This window comes from Rhea pennata, chromosome 1 (assembly GCF_028389875.1).
Source record: "Rhea pennata isolate bPtePen1 chromosome 1, bPtePen1.pri, whole genome shotgun sequence".
Lineage (NCBI taxonomy): Eukaryota > Metazoa > Chordata > Aves > Rheiformes > Rheidae > Rhea > Rhea pennata.
In genome coordinates, this window is record NC_084663.1 from 63,007,616 (window position 1) to 63,028,838 (window position 21,223).

The window sequence follows — 21,223 nt, forward strand, 5'->3', positions numbered from 1 at the left end:
TTAAGCCATGAACATGCAAAGAAGGAACCCAGTGAACGCCAAGAAATATTCAGACTGAAAACAAATATCACAATAACATTTCTTATTATGGTACTTTATTTTTGTCACATGTATAATGTAAATCCAGTGTAGTTGGCCCATTATATTAAATCTACCCTCTTCTACCTGCAGAACAGGTTTGGAGGGGACGGACATGGGGAAGAGAGAAAAGCTAGGTGGATCAGGTGGGGTTTTGGAAGACTAGATTATCTTCTGAGTATTGGGGTGAAGTTACACATTATGGCTTAGGCTGACTGGCAGCTTGCTGTCATTGAAAAGGAATGGATGTACTTGGCTCTGCTGAACTGAATACAGCTCCCAAACCCACTTTTGTGTGCCAGCTTGGGCATTCATTTTTCTTCACAGGAAGCCATTTAACCAGCAAAACGAATGTCCCCATCCCCCAACAAAAGCCATTAAAAAGGAAAAAAGCTAATGGTCTTGCACTAGAAGGTCCAAGGAGCCCCAGAGCTGGTGCATGAGAAGGAGATGTCCTGTGCCTGGCAGCAGGTGTGAAGTGAAGACCAGGGCCTGCCCCTCTGCACAGAGACAAGCCAAAATGCACAAACCAAAACACACACACTCCCCAAATTCCACTGCGGCCTCTCCTTATTTATGGAACATCTATAGAGTGCCAGCAACAAAAATTCTCACTTTGGGTTACACTTGCCCCGTCATACGCACAACAGGGAAATGTTTAAAACAAACCACAACTGCTCTATTACTTTCTACTAAACATCATGGAAGCAGAGATAGAAATAGGCAGCTATGCATGATTCAGGGATGGTCACCACCCCTGAGCCCTGGGTGGATGGGAGGCTCCTGGTGGCACCGCAGGCCCTGCAGCCCCATCCTGGGCTCCTCGGGGCGAGCCTTTCCCTTTCTCCTGCTGAAAAAGAAATAATACAGTACAGCAATACAACAGAAACAACGGGATGGAGCACATCTATTGTGCTACCGGAGGAAGTCACGAGACATCTATTGTGCTACCGGAGGAAGTCACGAGATCACCAGCCGTTATAGGGAGCTGCCTGGCTTAGTGAGGCACTGTTCTGCTGGACAGTGGAAGAAGTCAACTGGGTGGTGCTTGCACAAGCCTGGGTGTTTGCAGGAACACCTTTGCTCTAAAGCTGTTACTCTTTCCCTCTGCTTCTAGTGCCCCTTTCTTTGTACAACAATTACAATCATTTTCTGGAAAATTCATCAATATTTATCCCAAACTCTCCTTCAACTTTTGAGCTCCAGGCAATAGTGGTTCTCTGTTTAGTTAGGGGGTGGTCTGGGGACACGTTTGGTCAATTGTTAGAGGATGTAACATTTGCCTCACCTGAGTGTTTATATGCAGAAACCAAAGCAGAAGTCAGAACAGCCTTTGCTGTTCTCACTCTTTTTCTTTTGCAGACTGTTGGGAAATGGGACTGTGACTTCACAGGAGATGGCTGTGGCTAGCATACAGGTAGATAAGTGAGAAGTGCAGTAAGAAGAGAGAGCTGGGATGTGGTCATGTTTACACCACCTCAGGTCCAAGCATGAGTCCAAAAATGCCAGAGCCTCATAAAATAATGCATTTTGTTTAGAAATAATGACATTTCTAAAATTAGAAACTTTTTTTCTGTTTATTCATCTTTTGCTTTCTGAGACTTGAGGCAATACTCAAATTCCATTTTCAAATCACTCTCAGCACCCACAGGAGTCTGGAAATCACATGCTTGAGACAAGTGATGGCGATTCACCCCTCATTACTCAAATTTCCTGCTACTGATATTTAGAAAAAACACCTGTCTGCCTCAAGACCCAAGATGTAAGCAGCACTACTGTTAAACTGTTTTTCCTTGCTGATCACTGTGCAGTGGCTCTCCTGTGTCAAACAGTGTGTGGGCCACCTTGGGGCCACAGGACAGGCTTGCTGTGCTAAGCTAGGGGCAGCCTGTCCGGATGTCCACTCTGTCATAAGGTTTATAAGTTTCCCCTGTGAAAATCCTCCTGAAAATCTGAGGTTTCGAGTTTCACAAAATGAGTTGACGTTCTTGTCTTTCAAATTAGTATCAAAATGCAACATTTTTTCCCGAAATTCTGAACTACTTGCTTTAGATTCCTCTGAGAAGATATTGTAGGGGGAAAAAAAAAACAGAAAAAACACACATGAGCAAAAGATTAACAGTGCTGGAAGCCATGCCTAGCCTGCTGAGTGACCAAAATTTTCTGACCTTGATTCAGAGGCCTTGCTTGACTGCAGTCCACCTGTGCTTCAGTTTGGACTCATTAAATACATTTAGGAAGAGCAGATTTGTTTGTTTTGCTTTCATTTGTTCATTTGTTTTGATCTGTACTTAGGAAGAAAATCTGTGGCCAGCAATAGGTTAAAAACCAGCATCCTGCGAAGTGCAAGAAATCCCAGAAACCCTGAGTCATCAAACTAGCTTTCAGTCTGTTGGGCTGCCTGTCTCCTCCCTGTTTCTCTGTTTTCTGTCCCAAATTTCTCCAACCATCTCTCTTTGTTTACTTGCCTTACCTATTCACCTTCTTTATGATTTTGATTAGGGCTTTTTTACTCCCCATTTTTTTGCCTCCTCCATCTCCTACTCCCCGTTCATTTTGCTTTTCCTGCAACCTGTTGCAATCTCTGCAACTCTAACCCCTTAGAAGAAAGACTACAGGCCACAGAGGAACACAAGAAAGACAAAGCATTAAAGATCAAAAGAAAAATAAGAACACCTTTTTCAAGAGAAGTTCTTAAAGAAATAGAACTTTCTTTTCCATTTGACATTCCTTTAAAAAAATCCATTTTCTTCTGTTTAAGCCTCTCACTGAAATTTTAATCAAGTAAAACTTATACATACACCTACCCATTCTGTTCTTCTTCCTTTCCTCCCCCATCTTTCCTTTTTTTTCCCCACACACAAAAAAAAGCTGTGTAGCAGGAAACCCTGTGCAGAAGTGTGTAAACCACCATTGCATTCTCCTCAGACCTTCTACTAGTTGTAGCACACACAAGAATCTCAAATTTGCGGTTGGCAAACTGCAGCTACAACCTACTGAATGTTAAAAAAAAAAAAAAATCACGCAGTGTGTGCTACAGCTTTCATTGCATTTTCACCACTCCCAGCAGAAACCTTCCCCCCTCCTAGCAGCCTGCGCTGGGACAGGAAGCTTGGAAGAGAAGCAGAGGGAGGGAACCTCAGAATGAGATTAGCCGGAAATGTTGAAACTACTATGTGAAATGTCCCAAGCAAAAGTAATTGGCATGGGCTTACCTGACCACACCGAAACATTATTTTGGTATGGAAATAGAAATAACATCTCCATTTTTCAGTCCCTAAGTACGCAAACTATCAGCCAAGAAATCCCAGATTTTATGCACCTATGCCCTCCAGATTAAGCTTAAACGAACAAGGGCCCATTTAAAGCATGTATCGCTCGCAGGCCAAATTCAGTGGCCAGCAGTTGGCACTGTTGCTCCACTGGAAACGCAGAAGAAAGCTCTGCGAAGCGCAGAGGAGCAGCAGCCTCCCCGAGCTTGACCCGCACCAAAGCCACACAGGTTTGCCCCTGGCAGTTCAGGTGATGGGCTGGAAGCAACAAGATGCTTCAAAACTCGCTCTAAGGAAATCAAGAAAATGGGAGTGTTGCTGCAGATGAGAGGGACCCTCTTCTTACTCATGGCTTTGCTGTTTGCAGTTCAGCCTGAAGTAGTGACAGCTGGTGTAAATGACCGAGGCAAAGCCATCAGATGGGACATCTCAACGGAAAGGGAGCCGTGTAGAACTTGCTGGTATGAAGAAACAGTTATTTGCTACATTTTCCCATTGAAGAGCCTTTCAGTACCTCGAAAGCTTTGAAAAAGTCAAAGCACAGCAAAGGATAAAATGATATGCTGTAACTACTACACTTTTTTGTATTTTCTCCAAAAACTGAGGAATTTAAAACAACTTAACCATGTGCAGCAGGGTCAAAGGGTGTCTTCATGGTAGAAAAGAAAAACCACTGTCCACATCTACAAATCTGCACTTTATGGATTTTAGTCAAGTTCTTGCCAAAAAAAAGAAGAGGATGAAAGGGAGGGAAAACAGGGAATAATTAAATAAGAACATTTTATATTTTGAAAACTCAAAAGATAAGAAATTGTAAAAGTCTGGGAGGAGTAAGGGAAGGAATGGAAGAAAGAAGTTTTGTTGTGAATGCAGAGTAGAGGAAACATCTTCAATATGTCACATGGGGATTTCTAGTCAGCTCTGAGGATAGGAGCATGAAAACCTATCTGAAGGAAAGGCACACAGCTGAGTTTTGTCTATGGTCATCGATCAGCACCAGAATTGTTTTACATTTGAAGACTATTTTGAAATAAAGATAATGATTACCCTCATGCACATGCAAATCCGAAAGGCCGAAAAAAAGTCTAGGCTAAATAAAGATAGTTCAGGTTAAAGGATTCTTTTTAAATATCTTTCTACTCTTTGCTGGTATTGTGGAGTGAATTAAAAAAATCTCTTTCTAGGTGAAAAAAACGCAAAGAGAAAGAGTGATTGAGGAATACCTAAGAGTTATTCAAGGAAATTAATCAGCTTAGGGGGTTAGGGAGAAAGGAAAAAAAAAAAAAAAAAAAAAAAGGCAAACAGCCAGAGCAAAAGTTTCCCTGTGCATTAAAAAAGCCCAAGAACAAGAGGTAGCTTTGTCTAAATATTGTGCCACAGGAAAAAAATGGCAACAGCAGCAGCAAAATCCTCCTCTGCTGTGACCGCAGCAGCAGCGGTTCCAGAAACATCAGGGGGACATGTATACATTGCAGTTGGTTTAATAGCCTGAAAAATAAGTAATTAGTTCCTTCACATTGAGGGAATATGATGCATTTCTTAGACAAGGGAGGAAGAGGAGGTGGTTTAGGGATGCATTACCATCCTTGCCTGTTGCAATGATCCTCAGAGGGGATGATCCTCCCTTTAGAAGTTACACCTGAGTTTCTCTACTAACATTGGCATAGCCTCAAAGATCATTTTGCTGGAGTTGTCTTTAAGTGAGCACGTTTTAGAGTAAACCTACTGCCAACTGCATCGTATTTACCAAGGAAAGTCTTTGTAAATCCGAAAAGAAAACAGAATATTAGCAATACCACTTTATTCTCTCTTCAATATTTATTTGCTGTGTTGCCTTACGTTGCTGCATATAGTTACAGACATTGGCGTTAGTAGCAGTTGTATATAAAGATGTGGATAAGTGGGATACAGTGTTGTTTCTTTTAGATTTACTCTATGATAAGGTCCCCACTGTTGTCCAAGAGGAGGTGGTATATGACAGAACATCAAGGAATATAGCACTGAGGAATCAGCAACTAATGTCTGAATGCCTGTGTCATACAGCAAGATATCACTGCAGTGCCTAGGTTGAGAAGGTCTTACATACTCTGTGGAGCTCAATTTACTCTTGATTATGGTCTGGGGCCTCAGTGTGCAAAGAGAGGGGCTATAGAAAACCTGTCATGCCAAGTCAGGAAGACAGCATCAGTTTTGCTTCAGATATGCCTGTTTCACATTTGGAAGTGCCTTTACCATCTCAGGGATTCCCATATAGAGACCAAGAGCTGAATTTCACCTGTTTTCAGTCTTTTATGAGCAAAACATGACACAAGGCATGTTTAAACTCACTGCTACATTTTCCCTCAACGAGATTATTCTGAAGGAAGCTACAGCATCAGTGCAAAGGGAAGATGCATCTAGTTATGTAGAAACCTGGACCTTAAAATATCACCACTAGACGTCCCCTTCGTTCCACCCAGCAAAATGAAGGTGCTTCTCAGATTGCCTGAGCTTGTTCCAGCACCTTATGCAACAAGAGCTGTGAAGACAGAGCAGTGTGGGTATGCGGGTGCTAGCACAGGGGCAAGGGCTCCCTAAGGGTCTGCTTCCAGCTGCGGGGTCTCCAGACCATGTTAACTGTGTGCACAATTTATATTGAAATCACACTCTATGTTTGCTGAGTGGAGACATACCTTAAGGGTTAACACTTGGCTGAGAAGAATGGGTCCTTTCAGGCCTCATCTCAGCCTGCCTTCACCTTCTCTGCTGCCTTGGGAAAGCCACTGAGGTGGTTTGGCACCAGTTCTGCTCAGGGCAGATCTGGAAATTTCCTCTGAAACCCTAATTAAGAAGCAGAGGTTCAGCTAGTGCAAGGTAAAGTAGCTCTCAAAGGGGTGATGCCAGTCTGTATTCTCTGTGAATACTGCCCTTACCTTTCAGAAGAGAAAAACTTATGGTCCCCAAGCCCTGCCTGTGACACGAGCTTAGACAAAATATGCTCAGGAGGCCTGCCCTGGCCTATGGCCTGGATGTCTGACCACAGTAACCACACTCTTTCCTTATAAACAGGACACTGTTTCTTCTGGGTACCTGTGATTTGCTAATTCAGCTTTATCCAGCTCACTAGAAATTATTTTAAATGAATTTTCCAAAATCAATGCAATGGCTGTAGAATGATGTCCTAAAGCACTGCTTTTACTACATATAATCTTGGTAAAACATTGAAAAATCTGCTGTGTGGTCACTGAAAGCACGTTGTTTAGACACTTGAAAAGGTGTTAAGATGATTTTCAGAGACTTGCCTTTTTGAGAACCGTGTTCAGCTGAAACTCGCTTCAATCTCATGTCACAGCTCACAAGAATAACATCATCACCATCACTTCAGACAGCTAAAGCTGGAATAGAAGAAGCAGTTAAGAGCTGAAATAAATTCTGCTCTAGTAGAGTGTCATGAGGATAGAATATATGGCCCTGGAGAGGATTTTCTCTCCTGTCCCCAATTAAAGTAATTACCATTAACCTCACTATTTACTCTTCTCCCTCATTAACATTAGTACAGTATTTTCTCTACCAACAGGGAATATAGTGAATAACTCATCATGCTAATTACCTGGAAACAACTACAAATATTCCACTGGTGACTACCACAGGATTGTCTGCTCTCTTGCTGTGCTTAGATATTTGTCTGTTTATTCTTGCACATGCTCATGTTTGCTCACTCTGACCTGAAGAGGTCACAGAATTACTGCTGCTCCTTGCTCCTGCAGGATGTCAGATTGAAAGTGTACTAAAAAAAACAAGCCCTTTATAATATATCTTCTCCTATGCCTTTTAGGATATCCAAAAACTGCTACTCAGTAAATTCTAGGAGCCAGGACACCCTTAGGTGCTTTAAAATCATATTGGTAAGGTATGAGCAGAGTTTTCTGGCTTCCTGTCAAGCCACTGCTCTACCAGAAAGGCTTGCAAGTCAGAACCTCTTTCAAAGCACAAAGTAACTTTCCCATTTTCTGTGCTCTCTCAGAAATACAAACACTGTGTTAGAGCTGGCAGAGTATACACCGAGCATGCACAACATCTGCGTGAGATATAACAAGAAGAAATAGTCTTTAAATTGCAGGAAGGTAGGTTCAGACGATCCACCAGAGCCCATTTTCTAACTGTAGGGATCTTGTGCCAGTGGAGCAGAGTACTTGGGGAAGAAGTGGACATCCCTGAGGATAGGTCATGAAAGTAGCCCTGGGAGATGTTTATCTGCAGTTGCCTGTGCTTCTAAATACATCCCCCAACCCCATCACCTGTGATACTGCAGCACCATGGAGGAAGGAGACTTGCTCCTCTGATTTGAAGTTTGTGATGTTCCTCCTGGTGACTGTGACAGTAATGGATACACGAGATGCTATAACCATTTCTCTCTCAGACCTCAGCTGGGACTACTTTACAAGGACAAATTTCAGATCGAAAAGATAGCACAGCTAACCCATTTCTCTGCCAACTCCAGCCTCCATAAGCAGATGCCAGTCTTCCCTTGAACTTTGTCCCTGAATTAGACAGGTAACCAGAGGGCATCAGATAACTGGACACCACAAAATAGTCAAACAAAACCTGAAGGACTCTGATAATAGACACGCATGGAATGAAGATACTTTCACATGGATTCCTTTACTTTGGCATTAGACAGACCTGTAGCAGGAATTTCTTTTAGGAGAGCATATAACACTGAGAGCTTTATAACAATTTCTAGCCACCCTCTCTGGGTTTTCTGGCCCACAAGCTCACAGAGGTGTCATCGTTTGGGCACTGTTCAAACACAGGACAAACACAGGAATGCCCTGGATGATAATGTAATACAAATAATGACAGGGAACACCAAATGCCAGTAGAGAAATGCAAGTGAACTCTGATGACCAGAAAATGTTCTGGCTTTCATCCTAGTAAGGCTGTGGTAGCACCTGAACCAAACAGGCCTCCTAGGCCAGAGAACAACATAAAGTCAGCAAAACTACATGTTGGCTAAATAAATAAAATAATAGCTTCATTAACATGACCAAAAAAAAAAAAAAAAAGACATCTAGATATGTACAATCGCAAGATTCACTTTAAGAGTAGTGTGCTTACACCAATGTGAAAGGCCATTTAAACAAACCAAATGGTTCAGGTTAAATAACCATATTCTGGGTTAGTGGTTAGTTTACACAGCAGTGCTGTGCCAGGATTGCAGAGCCATCTGAGAGTACAGGAAGAAATCCAGCAACGTTCCCTAGCTGATAGATCTGCTGTCAAAACCCTCATGGGAGATGCAACAGATCTCATTTCTGCTCGCTTGGTGTATGCCATTTGGAGGGGACACAACTTTGCTGGCAGGACACGCTGAGACCCTGGCTGACATTCTGTCAGCACCTCCCTGCCATGCAGGAGGACAGATGGACAGATGTTCTGCCCCACATCTGCGGGGAATGGGGCTGAGCCAACCAAGCCAGCCTGTCGCAAGGGAAACGTGGGTACCCGCAGGGACTCACACCCGTTTTGTTCACTAAGTGCAAACTCGCTCCCCAAATCACTGCACAACTGCTCCTTGCGCCTTCACTCACCATGTTCATCTCTGGGTAGGGTTAGTATCAAATCCTCCTTTTTCTCTCTCTTTTCCACACGCACACACACACACACAAATAATATATGCAATTCAGTGCTCATCCAGCGTAATTTCCTGTCTTTGCCTTTCCAGCAGACACCCTCTGCAGCTCTTCTTCAGGGTTAGATACGCCCTTTCTCTCTGCTCAGTGAAGATGGGTAGAGGTTTCACTGTTCCTCTAGATAAGCAAATTCACTGAATTTTCACATTGCAAAACTCAGAATTCTCAACCATATCATTAACACACAGAGGAGACAGAGGCGTAAATGGAAAGCCTTTTACCTTTCAGTGTTAAAACCTGGACCTAGGAAAGGAATATTTTTTGAGCCAATCTGCCTCCTACCACTTTGGTGTCAGGGCTGCTATCGGTGTTCAAGTATGAAAATTTGGGAGAGCCGTAAAAACAAGTGGTAAAAACTCCCTGGGAATAAGAGAGCTGTTTGTATAAACTCTCACATCCTTCTCCCACCTTCCAACGAAGACTCCTCTAGCAGGTGGTAGGATGACACTCTCCCGGTGAGATGCAAGAGGAAACATGACGGCTTATCATTATCCACCGTCTGAAATGTTTTGCAGAGTTGGGAAAGGACAGCACACCAAGCACATTCTTGGGCACGCTGCCAAACTGGGGCCTAACGGGTAAACAGAAAGTAAAGCGCAGAACACAAAGCTGCTTTAAAAAAAAAATTGACACCAGATGGTCAATGAAATGATCCAGAACAGGGGGATGTGAATGAACATTTCAAGTTCTGCTTTAACACCTTATTAACCGTATAAAGCCCTGAGTATTAGGAATGGTCTGCATTCTGGGAGAGCTGCGTCAGAAGGGAATTTTGAAAATAATTCATTTATTTCTGAGCAACCAGTGAAACCACCACCTCAGCATCCAAGCACCTTTCTCCTTTCAGCATTACAGTTAGGCATATTCATTCCAATCACTCTTTTCCTGAAAAAAGCTCCTTTCGAATACCATTAAAAAGTAAATTACACAAAACAATTTTTTCAACTGAAGACTCCTATAATATGCCTATAAATGACAGGCATTTGTATGCCAGTGTGGGTCAATACCATAGTTCAACACAGAGCAGCTTTGTAACGGGAGAACAAGGCTACTGCAGTGCACTTCTGGGCTCTTGCTTCCTATGGCTTGCTCTGGACCTCCATCCTGGGTTAATGAAGGGCTGCTGGAAGCTGCGTCAGGGTGGTCTGGTGGGACGGACGGCAACTCGGCACAGTTCACAAGGGAACAACTGCACGCAAAGTTCCTCCGCTCACCTAACTGCTTCGCTTGGACAACGCTGGCAAAACCACCCACGGATATTGCAAAACTCTAGCAGCCATGCTGCTGCATCATTTCAGTTTCAGGCTGTTTTGTTCAAAGACACAGTAGACAAGAAAAGGGCTCTTCTCAAAGAGATAATCTCTCTTACTCCCAAGAGAGAGCTGCATGTTTTGAGCAGGGAATTCCAGAAGAGCTTTTGGGTTGTCACGAGGCCTTCCCATAAGCTGCACCACCTTCCTGCACAAGGTAGCGTCCGAATGATTTTCACTTACCCTTGACGATCTCTTAAGCTACCTAACAAAATACGTCTCTAAAATTCTAAACACATTAAATAAAATTTCAAACTTCAAAAATTTACAATCCTTGCTTTTCTCTGCAGACAACCATGCATTTGTTCTTTAGACAATCACAAGCATGAAATCTTGGGAGCTGCTATATGGGACTCCAACATTGATATGGTAGGAAAGACTTTTGGAACAATAAGACACAGCAGAGCATCTGCCAAGGGATCATTTTGTAAAATCAGGTCTTGTACAAATCAAATCTGTTCCTCCTCTTTCTGAAATGGAATCACGATTTATCAAGTCTTATTCAGATATAATTTTCTCCAAGTTTAACTGACACAATAAAGTCAATATTAGTAGGAAGGAGTATGAATCTTTGATCAATTTACCTAGGATAAAATAATTCAAAAGTCAATTGTTAATAATAATAATAAAAAAGCTGCTTTTGTGATGAAATAAGGGTATCAGCACACACACATGTGCACTACTGGGACTCGTTCAAATGCACAGCTTTAAAGGGGTGCAACTCTTCTTTACACAAGCCTGGAGATAAAAACCTGTCTAATGAAAGGTGGTAGAAACAGCATGCTGAAGGCTAGCCCAAATAAAACGTGACCATATGGCTGCAAAGATTTTTTTTTTTTTTTTTTTTTTTTTTTTGCTTTCTTTTTCTACCCTGCTGGCCATCAATCATCTCTGCGGACTACACTTTCTCAGCACACCCATGTGAAGCGCTAGTCATGACTCCAGCCTGTCCTCCATGCTCTGCAGCTTCACTGCCTCACTACACCTCAGTCAAGCTGCTCCTATTTTTCTTCCTTCTCTTGTAAAAAGGAAAATAAAACCACCAAGCCTGTCCAAAACAAGTCACCAAGCAGAAATGAAGCAGCAACTCTAAACAGAAACACTGCTATGAACTTGTCGTTTGCAGGATGAGGATAAAGAAATGCAAATATACACCTACTAATTGCTTTATACTTTTCAGTTTCTATTTTCTTGCTTTTTGTTTTGGCATAAGAAAGAGCTAGTGCATGACTGCAAGGTTGGGGTGTCTAGTTACAGGAACATCTAAGAAGCATTATTTTAGTAAAACGATATCACGTAGATGCTGCGCTGCATAAAAGGTGCAGGAAGCACTGGGCAAGGGGTACAAAGCAGAGGTCTCCAGTGGGACGGCCCGGCCAGTGCCACCCCAGCCCCATGTGGGCAGCGCTCCTGGTCGGAGCGATATTGCTAACAGCCTCACTGCTCATGACAGCCAAGCAGGCTTCTCGGCGAAGGCTAGTGGCAGAGCAAGGGGGATGCCGCTATCCTGAAATTTCGGGAGCTGACTGTCCCCCCGCACACACAGCATTTCTGTGCGTGCAATCCAAGAGGCAGCTGCTTTGATTTGCAGATGTCTGGGCAACACTTTCCTTCTCGAAGGGGGCTCCTTTCTCTTCCTTTGTGTCTGATTTGAACACAAATCTCAACTATTGATTTTCACCTGGTTTTGAGGAAGTAGGAAAAAAAAAAAAAAATCAGTGCACATTCATTAAATCTGGCCCAGACTCTCCAGAAGATTCATAAACCTTTCAGTAAGCTGGCCAGAGCTTTGGCTTTGTAACAGAGTGTCTGAATGCAGCTTGTCTGGTTTCCGATTTCATGAGGCGAGTTTTGCACAGCTCGAGCACTGGTGTTGCAGCAAGGAACGTTTGAAGTCACTATTTGGCATATGGTTTCTGTTTATTTTCTAATAAAAAAGGGGGAAAAAAAGAAGTATACGCGCTACATTTTCAAAAAAGCAACTGTACCGGCACCAAGCCACGGGGAAACAATTGTAAAATTCCTTGATGCTTTCCTTTAACATTATGTTCTGACAGCTCTGTTTACAAATGGAGCTGACCTCTTTTTTAATTACCTTCTTTAAGAAATAAAATCTGGGAAAGTTTATCTGTCCACTCTGGCAAATACAACAAACAGGACTCTGATCATTTTTTCTTACATCAAGACATTCAAAAAGCACATGAGTAAGTGGTTTTCAATTGTTAGCTAGTGGATGACCGACCGTGGTTTATACATCAGACCCTGCTCCCACTAGTCCTAAACAGCTTAATTCCCACCACCATAACTAGGAGCAAGATCAAAAATGAATACTCAAAAGTCACATGCTTTTCCTGACAAAAAACTCATTCTTTTTTTCACACAAACGAGGCCAACTTAGAGGCTCCCTGTCTTGGCTAATCATATTTCCAGAGCATTACCACAGCAGTGCAATGCAGGAGTTTATTAAAAACCCTCAGAAAACCTCATTTCACTTTTTTTTTTTTTTTTTTTTTTGTCTTTCACACTTGTAATTATATTTGCACAAAAGACCATAGGATATAGTAAGAGAGGTACAACTGGATGACAGCTGTCATAACCTAATGCAATCAAAGTGCCCATGTTCCTAGCGTTGACGGGAAGCATTTCACGATAACTTCCCAGAAGAAAAGCTGAACCGCTGTTATTTCCCGAGCCCCAGGGAACATCAGAGCAGCGAGAAACAGAGAGAACATCCAGCAGCCGTGGCGTTTACGGTGCTCGAGGAGAGGTCAAAGGAGAAGGTTTAAGTCCTCCTTGCAACAGATTTAAACAGTCTTGGACCCCCTGCCCCCTAAATCACCCCTGAGCGATGTCCTCTACCAGGCGTGAGTGCATTAATCACTATTTTGGGTTTTTTTGTTGTTGTTGTTGTTTTCCCCTTTTTCCACTCACTTTTCAAATCTTTAAGCATCAGTGAGGAGGGCAGCAGCTCCAGTGGGCGCATTTGAGCGACGAGCCCCACGGCGCGCGCCCCAGTGCAGCTGGGGCAGTGGTTTGCAGCTGGCTGTCCCTTTGCCTCCCGCCCCACCAATCCAGGCTTTGTACCCTGGCATATCACCCCTCTGAAGATTGCTTTTATGATGGTTTATAAAACTCATTTTGCATCAACTGATGAACAAAAGCCAGGCGTGCAAATTTTGACATTTTCAGGAGAGAGAGAGAAAAAAAAAAACTTCCAGTGCCCTTTGCTGTTGCTTTATTGCAAGTATTTCAGGAGTACAGATGGCTTTGATAATAGTTGAAATTTAGATGAGAATTGCAGAGCAAGGGTATAGCATGCAGTGCAACAAAGATCTAGATAAGATGAGAATTGTTGATATTTGTACAAATGGGTTTCTACATCACATACAATGATTTCTGCAGAACATAGGGTTTTTCCAAAAATGAAACTGTTCACAAGGGAACAACAAAAGAAGAAAGAGGGTAAAGGAGAAGTAGACAAAAAAAATGAAGTGACTTTTAAAAGAGAGAGATGTTTAAAAATTCAGTGATAGGGCAGGGTATAGCAAATTTAAAAATCAGCCTGCAATAAGCTCCGAGTAATAGGATCCCTGAACACAGCCCAGCTCCGAGGGAGGTTTCAGCTCCCCTTTCCAGGCCTATCTCTTCGACCTTGTCTGCCACATAAACGAACTGAAAAGAACATATGTTTTTAAGTTTGTTTCTAAAATAACCAGACCGAAGCAGAAAATACTGCGCTGCCCACACGGGTCTCCTCCTGCCTTCCTCGGGGAAGGATGAGAGAAAAACCCATGTGTGTTAGTCACATCATACCAAGTGCTGCAGTGACAGGGATTTAGACAGGGCAGAGCAGGAAAAGGCCCTCCACAAGTCACAGCCATGGACGAGCACCGGGGCCGGAGACGAGCCCGTAGCAGCCAGATGGGGATCGCTCCCAGGCCAGTTTGGGTCTCCAGGATATGCATCGGCTTTGCGAACATTTTGCTTTGCTGTTGCAGAAACCACTAGGCCTGTTGCAGGGCCGGGGACATATCCGCCTTTAGCAACCTGCAAAGTTGAGGTCTGGGCACTGAAAGCATGCTGTAAAGGGAAGGGCAAATATTGCTGCCCTAGCCATCGCTATCTTTTCATAGAGATAGAGCAGGACTCGAAGTGCCAGGAAGATGGTTTTGTCTTTTGGAGGATGCTACAGCAACCCAACAGTACCAGAATCCTTTTCAAAGAGCAAAGATCCTGGAGTTTTAATCACTACAATAACTAAAATGGGATTTACAAGTAAGGAGACGTGAATGGATCTAGTGTGGAACAAGCACAAGCAGGGAATAAAGAGTGGATAAAGTCAGCTACTACCCTGAGAGCCAAGAGACCATAAAAAAGGCACGCACACACACTTCTCAATTCGGCTGATCCCAATAAAAGTGATTTCTGTTTCAGAATCAAAACACAAAGGAAATCATCACAGCAATGTTATCTAATCTAGAAGTCCTTATCTTATCTTATTCCACTCTGGTCCTTCAGTGACACTCATTTTATTCCCAGGTAGTGGTAAGGGATAGATTTAATCCCCATGAAGATGGTGAGAACTTGGTGCCCTAGCAGCCACTGATCTCTTATTCCTGCTTTTTGGCTGATACCGTGCACTACTGCAGGCAAATCCTGGCATCCAGCATAAGCAGTTTCCTGGAGTTCCCCTGCATATTTCTCATGTAGTACTTGCATCGTTATCTACAAAAGCCAACTGTGACTGTCTGCATTTACTTTCCACCCTAAACACTGAGCCCAACAGAGCCTTTTCATTTCACAAGACTGCTTATTCCTTCAAAATACAGCAAAAAGCCTCTCCATGAAAGAAAATAAGACATTTTACAGCCATGCCTATGACAAGTGAAACAAAATACCTGAAAATGTCAGGTTGGCTTTTTGACCAGACTCTTGATGAAATTTGTACATGTGGCCTATCCAATAGTTACTACTATGTGCACAAGGAATTCTCTCATTTCTCACTTCAGAGACTTGGTGGTATTCAGAAACAGTCGAAAAAGATCAAATTGCAAAAGGAACCCAAACCCTCCTGTCTAAAGTGTCACCTCCTGAGACTACAAATAAAATTTAAAATACTTATATAGAGGAAGGCAGCTAGGAAATTTTTTTTCACTATTGGACTATTTAATGTGTTGCTTGCCTACAACAGCACTACGTATAACTAGCTGAAGTGCTTTCACACTATAGGATCAGCATCAACAGTTTACGTTCTTGTATTTTCAGAAATGGTTAAAAATTCGAGGATCTAGTACTTCAAAGGTGCTTTTCCAAGAGTGGAAAAATTTTAACTTGTAAAATTTTAAATAGCTCAAATTGTCAAGGCTTAATTGGTTTTAAAACATTAAATAAAAGTTTTATAGTAGAGTCCTAGCCTAGGGCCACCATCTGTTAATCCATTCCATCTATGACTGGTACTAACAAATCTATGGAAGCTGGAAAAGAACATTTTGTCCTTCTTCCCTCAAGTAGCCCCACTTATATTTATTAAGCTAATTACAGAAGATTTAATAAATTATCTCAGAAAAAAGAAGTTACTGCAAGCTCCCCTTTCTTGTTATAACAGGCAGTCCATCAATTTTTCTGGGTTCTAACCCAAGTTCTATCACTCATTGCTTTTCCAACCTTACACAAATGACAAATGGCCTCTATTTTTTAATCCGATCATTACCATTTGATTTTCAGAGATGCTACACAATTCCTCAGAGAGGGTGTTTTCAAGCATGGGCTTTTATGTGGCCTCATTGCACAAGGTGGCATGAGGCACAGAGAAATGGTAGAGTAGAAGGACCAATCTTTATTAAAAGGTAGGTATTTGAGCATAAACTTGAACAAATCTGACAAGAAAGTTCAAAAGGACAAAGTGGTATCTGAGACTAGTGATAGGCTGGTAATACTGGGCAGAATATGATAATGTTTCACAATACAGCATGGAATTTCCCAATCTTCCAACACGTGTGAATGTCTAAAAGTCAAAAGTTGAAAAAAGACTTTCACCTTCACCCCCCCCCAAAATAATGACAAAAAGAATGACTATTTTAAACTGAGAGACTACTGAAAGAAAATAATAATCCTTGTGATCAGCTTTCAACACCTAGATAATAGGCATGGGATGAAAACTTGAATGCAGTGATACACCCAGCCCTGATAAAACCTCTGTTCATAACACACCCAGATATTCAAGTTAACATTTCCTTCGCCAGCTCTGCCTCCCTTCACCAGCACTGCCCTCCCGCATGGCTGCCCAGACATTGCCCCTCAGAGTTCAGGGAGGCCTTTTGGCACTCCAGCTCTGGGGAAAGGACTACCCCATATAAAACTGAAGTTATTTTGCCTTTTAAAGCCCCCAACCCACATTAGACAGCAAGCAATTAGCCTAAAACGTGCCAATGGGTACTTTAAAGCCTACTCTTCCGAACTCTCCATTTCAGTCTTCAAAGACCATTTCCTAACAGCAGGAGGCACCAGCAAAATCCACAACGCCTGCTGTATTTAAAGCATCCCCAGGAAATACCCGCAAGCAAAGACACCAGCAGGCTGTTAGACTTCACCTGCTGGGCTCTTTTTACAAGCTAACCATTTCCTTCTACTGACGTTGGCTCTGGTCCAAATGAGATGTACCTCAGAGGAAGAGCCTTCAGAGTAGGGTCTCCAAGCTGGAAGTGCTGTGATCAGTCACAACTGGACACTTCAGGAGCCTCGTGTCAAAGCCTCTGCTGCTTTCACCCTGCTGAATGGTACAAGACAGGGAAGAAAACTACAAATGTTTATTCTCTGCTATTTTATCTTGGCACTATTTGTCAGGTGTTCTGCTGTGGAAAAACTTAGTGAGATGTGTCTGCTTGTTGCTGGAGAACAGGAAAAGAAATCTCCCTTTCTTTCAACATGTCAGCAGGATTCCTAAACTTGTTAACACAGAAAACATCTGTTTATTCAGTGCAAGGATGTAAAATGATAGTTCATCAGAAGTGAACTAAAAAGACCTCATGTACAGCTTCAGGGTGGACCCAAGAAAAAACTGTATTGGGTTATGTGTAGGATCAAAACAGATAGTGGCTGGAAGAGGAATATTGTACTGAGGTAAGGTGAGCCCCTGACCAAGATCTGCATTAAAGGAGGCAGGAGCAGCCTCAAGTTTTTGGAACATGTTGAGGTTTGATGACGTTTCTTGCTCTGTCCCAAGAGCCTGATTTGAAATAAAAGACTAACACAGGGGCACGGCCCACTCAGTGATTCACTCACACAGAATCAGGAGGAAAGCACAAAAAAAAAAAAAAAGAAAAGAAAAGAAAAGAAAAAAGAAAAAAATGTATCAAGTCCTTCCCATGACAGCCATCAGTCATCTTTGTGAAGAGGAGACCTGCTGTTGGAGGGGGCACCACCTTTCCTCCCAACTCTGTGCCTCTGCAAGCGAGAGGGGCTGCGAGTGCACAACTGCAGCTTCTCAGACAGCTCCCTCTGCAGTGGCTTATTCAGACCTGTGCACATGGCACCTAGTATTTCCCACCAGCAGTAGCAAGCAGAGGATGGCATGTTGGAAACCACCAAGATAGGTTTAGATTTGCAGGATGCCAAAGGAAAGAGCCTTATACTGGGCAGGATCAAATAGCAAGCCAGGCTAAATAAGGTGAGATATGCAGGGCACTCACTTAGGTTAATGTCTCTGCACATGACAAGGGTTGATATCCAAGAAATCTAGAGGCCACCAAGCAACTATTGACCTTTGGATGTGAGAGATGGTGCTCACCAGCTTCAGGGCTATAGCTATGCCACAGCAGCATAGAATAAAGCAATAACATCAGTAAACAGTCTCAGGAGAAAAAAAAAAAAAAAAAAAAAAAAAAAAAAAAAAAAAAAAAAAAGCTGTCTTCTGGTGAAAGTTGACATGCTAACACCGAACTCAAGGACGAGGATGGTGCCCATAAGACTACAGGCTCATAAGCCAGTGCCTCCACAGTATCTATTTAAATGATACAGGTGAAGAACTACTTTTTCAGACAGCATTTCTTTACCTTTTCCTACAACTTCTGGTCCTCCAAAAGGCATTTCAGACCCAGTCAGTAGCAATCTCTGGAGGCTAGTAAAGGAAGCCAACAACTGAAACGGACCCCCATCAGAAAAATGCAGACTTGTAGGGACTGTACAGCTAGTGTCTTCCACCCTCTTGTTGTACCATACAAAATACAGTGGAAGCATCTCAACAGCCCAGTGATTTTTGGTTCTCACATTACAAGATTTTTCTTGCTCTCCTCTCACTCACCAGCTGAGGCAGCAAGCCCTTCTGCATGACCACTGCCACTTGTGCTCATGTTTGTACAGCATCCGCCACAGCAGCACTCTTCAGCTACTATAACTCAAACAAGAGCTGAGTTAAAGTTAAACTGCAGAGCGTGCATTTGCTGTTTGAACAAACCCCAGCCCTGGCAGCACAGGCTATGACACCACGTGGCACCTGGTGCAAGATTTGCATCAGCACATGCTCAAGGTAACACCAGCACCCTGGGCCCTGGTGTGGACACCCTGCACCTGCCCCAAGGCAGTGCATAGCTGGGGGTGGATGCGGATGGCATTCACCAGGCCAGCCCCCCTGGAAAGCCCCCCTCACATGGCTCCCATCCAAGCCCAGCCCTGCAGCCGCTGGAAGCAGGAGGAGTGTAATACATACCAGCTGCTGGCATTCTCCACGTACCCTAGGACTGATCAAAGCACACCAGTTGACTAACTTTTCCAGTGTTACTGAGAGCAATGGAACAGCGTCAAGGATACCTTGGAATTTCCCTTTTATCACAGCTGTAGCCACAGCGCATTTATATGGAGCAGAAGGGATAAGCAACCCAGCTGTCAAGTATTTTCCTAATTCCCTCTGCAGGCACAAGCATTAGGCACATTTTCTCCCTATCTTCCTCTTTATGGCTCCAACAGAAGTGCTGTACCAGTGTTGGAAAAATGGGGCCAGATGAGGTCTTTGGAGGTTGTATACTGCTTCACGGGTCTTGCAGCAAAGGCTTCCAGTAAGGCTGGATGTTATTTTATACTCCTATTACCATGAAGCTGCAAGTCAGGTACAATTTGAGAGCAGACTTTAGGCCTTCAAGGCAGGACCAACCCCAGACATGTCCTTAACAGATATAAAAATTCTTTAAGTAAACATGAGCATGTCACTTGAGGGTTTCATTGTTTGCAAAGTAGTTCACATGCCACAGTGGAAACTAAGGGAAAAGTGTTTGCATAGAAACCACTATGCAGGCCCATTGTATCTCATTATATCTCACTTCCCAACAAAGCCCAGGTTATTATCCCTGCTGTAATCAGTCTTGTTGTGCAACAAATGTGATCAAAGGGAAAAGATCATGAACGCTCCCACATGAGAAAATCCTTGGCCACAACAAGAGGGAATTACACAGGCAATATACGGTATCACTTGTGTCATTTGGTGTCCTTGAGAACTATACCTTGACATACATAGTGATAACTAGAATCTGAGAATAAAAAGTAAGTAGATGCTACCACATGTTCTTCCAGAAAAGAAGTGTTCTCCAGCTCAGGTTGTACAATTTGTTTCCGCACAGAAAAAAGTGGTAAGAAAAAGACTTCACTTACAGTCTCTGTGCAACACACTGCACAAATATTGTTTTATAGAGAGTTAAAGAAGAAAAAGAGAGATTGGAAGTTTTTCTTGGTATATATTGGTTTATCATATATAATGAGAAAAAAGGAGAAGAAATATTAGTCATGACACATGCTACCAAAACCTCTAAGCTAAATAGTTGTAAGTATATTATAAATGGATATTCCACAAGCACAACAGACGCATGCTAGTTTATGTGAGTTATTAAAAAGTTGACTGGAAATATGCAGACTTCAAGACCATGTTTTAAGCAATTTTAACTGAAAGCATATGCAGAGTATACATTCTAGCAGATAATTACACATGGAGTGAAACATAGCTCACACAGAAAAGAGAAATAGTGTAGCAACTTTTTTTTTAATCTAATAAAGAATTACATGTTTTTAAAAGTACTTCCCATTTTCCTTTTAGAAAAGCTAATTTTTAGGCACTGCAGGTCACCTTCTTCTAGAAACTCACTAATCTAATCTGCAATGCGTAAACACACCCAAATTTATAAAATGCAAGAGAACACTATTTTTAACATCTCCCTTGTCCAAAACAACAGCTTGCTAAAACAGAAGGCAGCTGAATTTCAGAGAAAATCTGAAACCTAGAAAACTAGTAGGGTAGTCCTTTCAAATCAGCAACTCTTTTCTCCTTTCCATCTTCTATTTTCTTCCCAGAACTGGGGAGGCTGTATTTAAAGGTCACATTTTCTCCTTTTCCTAGGATATTCAGCAATTTGATATAACATGAGAAAAGGGGTATATTCTTCACTTCAAAAGATTGCTGACATGCTTTGCTCAGGTAACAGTGTTGTTAAGAGCTTTCTTCACCTGAGAGTTCTGCAATCTTTAACATTAAAGAAACTCAGATGTCTGACCTACTTTTCCTTTTTAAAAAATTCACTCTTTCTTTATGTTCTGTCTCTATTACGTTTGTGTGCATATGCAGAAAACAATCTGCAATTACAAGCTGCTTTTTTTCAAACCCCCATTCTTTACTTGTCTGAGATGACTAATCTAGCTATAAAACTCTGCACCATCAGTTCAAGAATCCTGAATCTGCTTTTGTTGCTTTTCAAGGTGTTTCTGTGTGTTTTTCAAGCTTTGCTGGAGACTGGGAACTCGTGCTGATACAATGTTCATTCTCCTTACTTGCTAGTAAGGCCAGGCTGAAACCTCATTGTTTTTGTTTCCTAGAGAATGAACTGAGACCACATCTGCATTTTATAAAAGCTCC